We start from the raw sequence: 8,306 nt of genomic DNA, 5'->3' as shown, positions 1-8,306 counted from the left end.
ATGCTTATATAACTTCTTTCTTATATAAAAAGCAGAGCTCTCACTGTAATTTAGTGTTAATTTAGTACAGTTAACGTTTAACAGTTAACCCTATGAGGAATATATAAATTCTCTAATAAGAAATTTTCAGTAACATTTTATTTTAGTGTCCTTGTTATACATGTTACTTGTACTTACTTCTTACTGCAATAATAAAAGTAAATGATGAATAATTAAAAATAACTAATCTTATACCTCACTCTACAGTAAATAGATGTTGTTACTTAATATTACTCAGTACTTTTGTGTAATTACACTGTAATAATAACCTTAAAATAAAGTGTAACTGAATTTAGGCATGAATGCACCTTGGTAAAACATGTTCAATGGTATGTTTATTTTTTGGGGGGTGGGGGGTGGTGTCCATACTATAAAAATGTACTTGCTGTCAAAAGTCTTTCAAATATCTTCATTAACAACTGAATACTGATATATGCTGTGGTAACTGTGATAAATTTGATTCATTCATCAGAAAATTATTTCATTAAAATTTCATGAAAGTATTTAAAAAAAAAATTATTATTATAAGAAATTTGCATAACTAGAACGATAGCATTAGAATGATTAAAAATTAGAATATTCCAAATTGTCTGAAGTTTTAGGAATGAAGTACCCATGAGTCAGGTTCCAGAAGTAAAATTCTCGTTCCCATTCTCCATTCAAGAACTGATTTTTAACTATATCTTATTAAACTTTAAAGAGAGACCTTGGAGCTACACTTTTGTTAAATATGCTTTTTTAATAATTGTTAATGATACTATTGGTCCCCCCTGTAATGAGTATTTTGGTTTTCTAAAGTGAGCCCGTTTGAATAAAGGCTTTTTAACATTTTGGAACTGGAAGAAGTGCCTTGGATCCGTAGTTTCTATAGATATGCTTTTTTAATACTTGAATATAACAGTGGATATTCTGGTTAAAAATTACATCTGGTGAAAAATAATTCTGCAGTGAAATCTCCACCAATCAGAGAATGGAGACAATAAAATCACACCACAAAGAACGTCCACTCACTCCTATAAAGCACTGGAATGATGCAATCAAAATTCTCAAAAATGTGTATATATATTTTACAATAAATTAAATATATATTGTTTTTATATATATATCAACATATAAATCAATAGTTTTACATTTCTCTAGCTTTTTTTTATTTGATTATGTCATTCACAATGCTTCATGGGACTGTAGTTCTTTCCCTCAGTACAGTCAAAGTACAAAGTCTTGAACCTTTGTCTTTCTGGCCGATTTTCAAATATTTTTGTGCTTCAAATCAAAGTTGTAATGTAATGTTGTGATTCACCTCAGCTGATTAGTTTGACTCATGGCTTACACCTCTTTAATTGTTTTTTTTAAATCCATATGGGGGAAAAATTAATGGGAAAAAACAGGCACTGTTGCGGTCTGAATCTTAACAACGGAATCAGATAACTTCAGGGTTGATTTTTTTTCCCCATTCAAATTGTATATTACTATTCCCGGTTACAAATGTACACAACTGTTGTTCCATCTCTTCTATCATACAAACTCACGCCACTGGTTGAGTCAAGGTTGCTTAAATATTTTGGCAGTGCCACAGAGCTGTTCACACTAGTGTTCACACTTTTTGGTGAAAAATTCTGGACTTTTAGTTTGCGTCTTATGTCAGTTATCTCAAGTGACAGAAGCCCCAAAGAACAATTAAAAAAATATATAAACCTTAAGTATGGCCCAGTTGATCTGCTTATCTAGGCGGCCTTATGCTTATGATAATGTGAGGTCTTGTTTTGATTAAGACATGCAGTGAGGATACTGTGCATGGTGTGGGATTCTTGCTACATGGTATTTTGAGTATAAGGTATAATATTTGTTAATGGTGCAATTATAGAGTGACTATAAATTGAATTCTAGTGGAAGCTGTGCAAAGTATTACTGTCATACAATCTCTGGTAGATGTACTGTGTGCATGTGTTGTAGCTATGGACAGTGTTCTGCTGGGTTGAGAGTCCCTCCCCACAGGACAGTGCATGTTAAAAACTAATAACTCCAATCAACCTCAAACAATACTGCCAATGGCACAACAATTTCACCCAATTCCATCTTAATCCCCCACCGACACACATCATGTGGACATAATAGACAAAACGAAATTGTGTATATCATTCAGCAAATATGCATTTTATTTTCTAGTGTATTATTATTTTAATCAAGTCATTAATCAACTGTAGTATTATGTGGCCCTATGGAACGCATGCATTCTGGAAAAGGCTGATCCTCTCCTTGCATGACTCCCATTAAAAACCGCCTGTGGAGACAGTTTGGGAAATGTAATATTATAGCAATATTGACTTCTGATGCAACAGACACAATCTTAGGCCTCCAGGCAAGGGGAAATTATAGTGATGGCATAGCACAGTGAAATGGCCCTATTTCCCCTATTCTGAATGGGGTAATGAGGGTTTAGACGTCTTCATTAAACATCTGTTAAGGAAATATTACTGCACGTCTTTAAACGTTGCCATTGGTCATGCTGAGCTGTAGAATATGAGGCCTGTAGTGCATGGAGATGTTTAAAGGAAACTTACAGGTTAAATACAGCTTAAGCTCTATGGAAAGTTTGTGCTAATGCAAATGTAACAGAGGTCATTGGCGTGATTACACTGTTTGGTTTAAAAGCAGTACACATTAAATTTTATGTGAAATATTCCGTAATTATTTTCAAATAAAAATATTATTTGACATGTAAATTTGTCTAACACTAATAATGTTTAAATGTTATGGCAATAATTTCAAAACAGTGTAAAAAAATCTAGAATACATTTAAATTTATTCATTTGGCAGATGCTTTTATTCAAAGCGACTTACAGTTGAGGAATACAACGAGCGATTCAACATAGGATGACAATAAACACGAGAAGTGCCATTTACACAAGGTTTCCGTCACTGTTCAAAATAGTAAAAGCTAGGACAGGAGGGCAATAAGGAATAATGAGAGCATAGGAAAATGTAAAAGCATAAAGTATTTTTTTTTGTTATTGTTTTAATTTATGAGGTAATAAGGTCATAGAGAATAAGGCATTAATATGTGCTTTATAAGTATAATAAACAGCCGATATGCTAGTAATATGTATGCTAATATAAGCATCTAGTTAATAGTGAATAGTGTTCCCTAATCTGAAGTGTTATCATTATTTTCCATGTTTATTCTGGTACTGTACAACCACTTCATTGACTTCTATTGCAAGTGAATTATTGTTTGTTATTTCAAACTAAAAGATGACTCCATATTATTGTCGGTGGTAATCAGCAGCAGCTGCCAATAGGGTTTAAGTTGCATTTAATCTACAATATTATTTTTTTTTTCGAGATACAAAGGTTCTTGGCATGAAAAACAAAGGGTGGGTGTCATAGCTAAAGAGAAGATATATTTACCAAAATCGAATGGCTGCAAACCAGAGCGTTTTAGAGATTAGACTGGCTAATAAAGCATATGCTTAAGCTGCCAGGAGCTGTTGTTTCTGGGTCGGTGATTTACCTGACAACAGAGGTATGCGGGAGGGGGCAGCCAAGGGACGTGGGAAACGACAGCGTTTTTTTCTTAGTCCTAATCAGAAACAAATACACAGACAAATATACTGAGCTTCAGTTCTGAAATCCACGGTGTAGAGAAGTCAACATGGCACGGAACAAAATGACTTGAATAAAACATTTTTGAAAACAGTCTAGTTCACTCGAAAATGAAAATTCCTGAATGACTTTCTTTTTTTTTTCTGTGGAGCATTAAGGAAAATATTCTGAGAAAGCGTTTTTGATCCATAAAATAGAAGTCAATGGTCGCCAAAACTATTTGGTAACCAAAAATCCACAAAATATCTGCAAAACAAAGTCACACCGGTTTGGAATGAAAAGAGGGTGAGTAAATGATTACAGAATGTTCATTTTTGGTTGAACTGTCCCTTTAAGTGCTCATATTTGCATAGGCTATCACATTCTAACACGGGTACTGCTCTCATGAAGCAACCGTCTTGTTAATAAACACAGCTCACCGTAGAGAGCCACGGGGTGACTAAGAGCGAGTGGAGGGTCCAGTAACGAAAGCGCAGTTATGACCATATGGTAAAGTGCCTTATATGGACACAAAAGCACCGGGACAGGTGGCCACCGGAGCCCGGTCAGCGGTGATATGAGCTGGTGCATGCAGAACTGGACCCGTCTGCTCTTGGCTGGTGTGCACCCTCACAGGTGCAGTGGACCCAGGACTGAGGAGGATGGGTGGAGTCACCTTTGCCGACCCCACGGCCACATCTATTACGTAATCGACATCCTGAACTTACAGAAAATGCTAAGTAATCATTGTGTTAAGTGGTCCGAATGTGTTCTTACTAGGCAGTATTTTAGGACATGTACAAAATCTTTGGATCGTACAACTTTAGGACTGTACGAAAGGAGTGGTGGGAATTTTTAAAGGGGAATATTGAAGCATTAAAAATATATACTTACAGTTAGTACCACTTCATCTTTCAACAAATGTTTCTTTGTGAACTCTCCATAACACTGTGGCTCGATTACAAAACAAAATGCTCCGATCAATCCTCTGACATGATACAGGATGCCATTAAAAATAAACTATCCACTTGTTCCTTGTGCTGGGAACCTTCTGATAGCTGTACAAAGATGCGAACAAGCTGTTTAAACCAAATACGTCAAAGCAAACATTCTTTCACTCCATTTGTCCTATTGACGACAGACTCGAGCGCGTGGACTTTGTCAGAAAGCGAATGTGCATCTGTATACTATATCCAGTGTAGAAAAGATAGCTGCAGTGATTGGAATTTCTGTTTGTTTTGATGCGACGCAACACTCGCATTCAGCGTGATCAAGTGTCAGCCGTTAAGTGACTGAACGCCAGTGGGCGGGGCCTATGGTGAGAAGATGACTATTCATGGATGTCTTGCTCTGGAGGCAGCGTTTATGCAAATGTTTGTGCCGCTGTGATGTCATATGCCACCTCAGATCCAAACAAGCCGTTTTTGGAGCTTGATTAAATAAATGCATTGCTTATAATGAAGAGAACGTTTGAAACTTGCAGGATGTTTTAATGGTACAAAGACCTCTTATATGCCAAAAGATCAAGGCAAATTTGATTTCTCATGTCATGACCCCTTTTAAGGACAATATCACAGTCAAAATCTAGTCTGTGCTATTCTTGTAGTCTAACTTGAAAGCACGTATACCAAACAAATAGTGTTTTGCCATTGACATCTAATTCACTTTCCTGTTTTTTATGATCAACAGCTGTTGGTCATAATTTTTTGTTTTTAGGGTTCAAAAAGACACCTTTAATGCTAAGAACCAAAAGCTTGAGTTCAAAATAATATTTCCTAGCTTGTAATTCAGTCAACAGTTATGATTATTATTGATGCCAGCTATCCTCAAAGGCTTACCCAGATGCAGAGTAGAAACATATGTGGCAAACCATGACATTTAAAAAAAAATCCGTAATTGACAAATCAAAGGAAAATGGAGTGCTACGTCTAGGAAGTGAGACACATTGTATAACAGTCTGTCTACCTAATTTAACTTGGAACATCAAAGAGATCTCACAATGAAAATGTCTAATGGACACCACTGTAGTGAATTCTCTAAATTTAACAAGTGTTTTAGAATTACAGGGTGAGTAAATGATGACAAATTTTCATTTTTAGGTGAACTATCCCTTTAAATTGAAGCATTTTTCTTCATTTTGATATCAGGACATTTTTATTTTTTAGGCCCCCCAAAAATGTATTTAATTAAAAAAATAATAATAATTCTTCATAGAAGAAATAAAAAGTGTCATGTCATTGACCCACATTATTGCACAAAAAAAAAAAAACACAGGAAAGAGTAATATATTTATCAAGCAAGGCATTCAATCCTTCACGCACTGAAATTCCTTAAATCTAAAGATGGCAGAGAACGTATTGGGCAGAAAATGGTCAGTCTCAGAGTGGTGTTGGGTGCCAGGGTAGCAGCCTGGGGACAGGCCTGTCCGGTAGTGTTCCTACTGGGAGTGGCACGCCACCTCAGCATTACCACTGGGCACGGGCGAAGCACCTAAGAACACCAATGCCAACCCAGAAGGGAGTCCCAGACTGTGCCGGAAGCTCTGAAACCCCTAAAACACTCCCTCCTCCCAGTCCTGGCATCTCAAGCCTGCCAGCTACTGCTCAGAGCCCAACAGACATGCATGAGGTCAAACCCCAGCCTAAGCCTGGACAGATAACCATCAAAACCTATTACGCTTATGTTTTCAATTGAAAACATAGATTATATACTGAAACTTAAGAGCTAAGAGGGTGTGTGTGTGTGTGTGTGTGTGTGTGTGTGTGTTTGTATATGTGTGCGTATGTGTGCGTATATGCAACAAAATCCTCATTGCCATCAGCCACAGAAGGAGGATGGGTTGCGGGGGCCAAAGGAAATGACTTTTTTGGTTGCTGTAATCCAAAATTGGATCTAAATCCTTTGAGGCTTAAGAGCAGAGGTTGCATTGGACATGTAACTGCAGCCAAATCTTTGGTCAGCTTGGCTCGCAAACTCAGCTGAGTGAGGGCATGCGTTGCTAAAAGTCACGTGTAGTTATTAAAATACATGCAGCAGATACTGCCTGTTTAGACCAATTTTCTGCAGACTGAACTTCATGTCTAGGATGGCAGTTAATGTCAGGACATCTTACTCTAATCATAAAATAAAGGAGTTAGTTTACTGGGGGAACCAAATTTCTATTTATCTGAATAGTGAATCTGAGTAGAAGTGAGTAGTACCATAACATTACTGAAAAAATACTAAATAAATAATGCATTGGTAATAGTAACATTATATATATATATAAGTTATAGGAGTTCATTTTTAGTCAATCCTGCAAGACAGACTTTTCAGGATAGGAGATGGAATAAAAATGAGCCCCTAAAACTTACTGCCAGATTCTGGAAGATAAATTCTTCAAACAGTAGTACAAGAGCATGTGGTGCTGGTCCTTCAAGAGTCACTCACAACTTATCTGTCGATGAAGCCTATAAAAAATTAGTCGTCATGTATTTCACAATACTTCAGCATGTTATCCTTATTAAGTGAGGGTCATTTTTTAGGATTTTTTTACCCAAGCAAAGTCTCTGAGAACCTGACACCTTGTAATTCTGGAGACTCCAGGATTCAGACTCCAGTTCTGGAAAATGGTGGCGCTGGAGACTAAATAGTTCCAGATGGTTTTACACCTAATTCTTCACATTAATTATTAAATCTTTTGCAGTTAACGTGTCTTTTCTTTTCCACCTGTTTTTTTTCCGACCCCGCTGACCCAATGAGAATTTTGCTGTCCAATGGTCATGTCTTAACTTTGCAATTTCTGTATTGCATTAGTTTTGAATATTTCTCATGGGGATTTAATCATTTTTGACTTTTCAGTCTGAGTTAAACATTTTTTTGGCTCATTTTATCTGTAAAAGAAAACATGCCTAATAATTCTGCACACCTGAATATGAAGAGATTTTCACTTCCAGCCTTCATGGACAAATATATATCACTTATAAATGATTAAATACAAAATTAGTAGTAGTTATTAAGATTGATGTGGTTTGGAATTGGTAAAATGTGCTTGAAAAAAAATATGATCAGAATATCATCGTGCCTAATAATTATGCACGCGGGGTGTGTATATATATATATATATATATATACACACACACACACACACACACACATATATATATATATATATATATTAAGGCTGTCAGTTTAATGCGTTAACTTAATTCATTAGTTATGAAAATTAATTATTTAATTTATTTAAATAATTAATTAAAATATTTTAACGTAGTTAACGCCCTAGCCCCGCCCCCAAACCTGTACATCATCTTACATTTCATACAGCTGACTGCTGACAAATATGATGCAGGGCAACAACTCCATAAATGCAAATGCAGTTATGCCCTAAAAATTCAAGATATTGGTGCAAAAACACCAATCTTAATCTAAAAATGCACCTCTTTTGTCTCAAAATATCATACTATAAGCAATATCACACGAGCAGGGAGAGCAGTAGCCCTATCACACAAGTGCTGTTTATGTCCTGATTCCTGAATATCACGAGTTTAAATGTGATTTTATACAACAGTTCAGTAAATATGACGTTGATATTGTGTTATATTTTAAACACAATATTATGTGTTTTTGCTCAATTTTGCAAAGAATATATTACCTTTAAAGCCAAAGCAGAATTGTTGCGAGTCTTCGAGCAGCACAATGGTATT

Source organism: Sinocyclocheilus anshuiensis, unplaced genomic scaffold (assembly GCF_001515605.1).
Source record: "Sinocyclocheilus anshuiensis isolate Anshui unplaced genomic scaffold, SAMN03320099.WGS_v1.1 scaffold167, whole genome shotgun sequence".
NCBI lineage: Eukaryota > Metazoa > Chordata > Actinopteri > Cypriniformes > Cyprinidae > Sinocyclocheilus > Sinocyclocheilus anshuiensis.
The sequence above is the reverse complement of the archived record's forward strand: the minus strand, read 5'-3'. Positions refer to the sequence as shown.